Source organism: Silene latifolia, chromosome 1, assembly GCF_048544455.1.
Source record: "Silene latifolia isolate original U9 population chromosome 1, ASM4854445v1, whole genome shotgun sequence".
In the NCBI taxonomy this organism is placed as follows: domain Eukaryota; kingdom Viridiplantae; phylum Streptophyta; class Magnoliopsida; order Caryophyllales; family Caryophyllaceae; genus Silene; species Silene latifolia.
The window spans coordinates 120,900,633-120,903,198 of NC_133526.1; positions in this window are offsets into that span (position 1 = coordinate 120,900,633).

Sequence of the window (2,566 nt, forward strand, 5' to 3'; positions counted from 1 at the left end):
TCAATCAGCTGTGTTACAACAGTCTGAGTTGAGGTCCTTATATAGGCCCTTTTAGGTTACAAACTTGAAAGGAAACTACATCCAAGGGTCAGGATCCCTCCTCACATGCTGGTAAGAGTCCAAGTATAATATTAAAACGGTTTAAAAGCTCTTAATTGTAAACTGGAATGAAAACAAAAGAGAAATGCAGGTGACAGTGACAGGTTGTGGTCCTTTGCTGCATTGCTGGCTTTTCTGTTGAATGTAGGCACTTGAGGACGAAATGATTGAGTCCTTGGCATTAAAATTGGCTCTAGGTTGTATCTGGTATATGGGAAGACAAGCCAAAAGTTCTTTGAGTGCTTTTTCCTCATGGTTTAGCCAGAAATGGAAAGATTGCTTTTGTTGTTTGTCATTTGCTGCAGCTCTGTCCAGCTTAGTTTTCTGGGACTTGCATTGTGATTCTTCCTTGGACCCCTAGGACTTTTCTGAGCCTAATTCAGTGACCAACCAGCTGGCCATGGTGGTAGCTGGTGGTTGGGCTTGTACTTATATTTATTGGTCACTAAACTTAGCTCAGCTTGACTGGTTTCTGAGATGGGTGTGGTGTTGCTTTGGTCTGTCTGCATTTGTGGGGTGTCCTGGTCAGTGGCTCCTGCTGCAACCTCCCCTGGTTGAACAGAGCTTGTCCTCAAGCCTGGTGACTCCTCCCCCTCAGCATCCTCATAATATGGACTTAGGTCACCTACATTAAAAGTGCCATGCACCTCATACTCTCCTGGTAGATCCACTTTGTAGGCATTTGGACCAATCCTCTCAACAATTTCAAAGGGGCCATCAGCTCTTGGCATTAACTTGTTCTTTCTTCTTGCTGGAAACCTCTCCTTTCTTAAATGAACCCAGACCAAATCCCCTGGAACAAATTCTTTCCTTTTCTGAGGCACCTTGGATTGTTTCATGTACTTCTCATTGGTCTTCTCAATTTCCCTTTTCACAGTTTCATGGAGTTTCAGCAGTTGTTCTGCCCTGGTCTTAGCATCATGATTCATCTCACTTCTTGGTACAGATGACAAGTCTACAGGCATTAGGGGATTAATCCCATAGACAACCTCAAAAGGACTATGACCAGTAGCAGTTGATGGTGATCTGTTGAAGGCAAATTCTGCTGCTGCTAACTTGATGTCCCAATCCCTTAGACTCTTGTTTACAAGGCATCTCAGAATCCTACCCAAGGTTTTGTTGGTGACCTTAGTTTGGCCATCTGTTTGGGGGTGGTGAGAAGTACTGAACAACAGTCTTGTCTTGAGCAGCTTCCATAGAGTTTTCCAAAAGTAACTCATGAACTTTGTATCTCTATCTGAAACAATTGTCTTTGGAACTCCATGAAGCCTCACAATTTCCTTTAGGTATAGCTCAGCAACACTGGCAGCATCTTCTGTTTTCTTGCAAGCTATAAAATGGGTCATCTTACTGAACCTGTCAACAACAACCATGATTGAATCCTTTCCTCTCCGTGTCCTTGGCAATGCAACAATAAAATCCATGCTCACATCCTCCCATGGCTTACTTGGTGTTGGTAATGGGATATATGGACCAGTTTGGAAGGAACTCTTAGCCATTTGACATACTGAACATCTCCTGAGAACACTTTGGACATCCCCCATCATTTTTGGCCAATAGAACTGTTCTTGTAGTATGCCCAGTGTCTTTTGAACACCAAAATGCCCTCCTAAGCCTCCTAAATGGACTTCCCTGATTAGGAGGTCCCTGTAGGAACCCCTTGGAACACAGAGCTTGTTCCCTTGGAATAGAAACCCATCTTGCAGCAAGTATTTGTTCCCTGGAACCCTATGCCCTTCAAACTGTGTGATCCACTCCTCAGAGAAGTCAGGGTCTTCCTTGTACATCTCTTTCATGAACTCAAAACCAAGGACCCTGGTTCCCATAGTTGATAGTAAGGAGTGCCTCCTTGATAGTGCATCTGCCACTACATTTTGTTTTCCTTCCTTATACTTGCTGGAAAAGGTGAATGATTGCAAGTACTCCACCCATTTAGCATGCCTGTGACTCAATTTGTGTTGACCATTTATGTATTTCAAAGCTTCATGATCAGAGTGTAACACAAATGGCTTTGGTTTCAAATAGTCACTCCAATGCATGACTGCCCTGATAATTGCATTAAATTCCTTGTCATAGGTAGAATATTTTAATTTGGCTCCTTTCAATTTCTCACTGAAGTAAGCTACAGGTTTCTGAGCTTGGATTAGGACTGCACCAATGCCTACTCCACTGGCATCACACTCTACTTCAAAGAGTTGATCAAAGTCTGGCAATTTCAGAATAGGAGTCTCACACATCAACTTCTTAATCCTCTCAAAGGACTGCTGAGCACTCTCAGTCCAGTGGAACTCCCCTTTCTTCATACACTCAGTAATTGGAGCAACAACTGAACTGAAGTTCTTGATAAATCTCCTGTAAAAGGAGGCCAATCCATGGAACCCCCTCACCTCAGTGATTGTTTTAGGAGTTGGCCATGATTGAATGGCTGCAACTTTGTCCTGATCAACTGTAATCCCCCTCCCAGAGA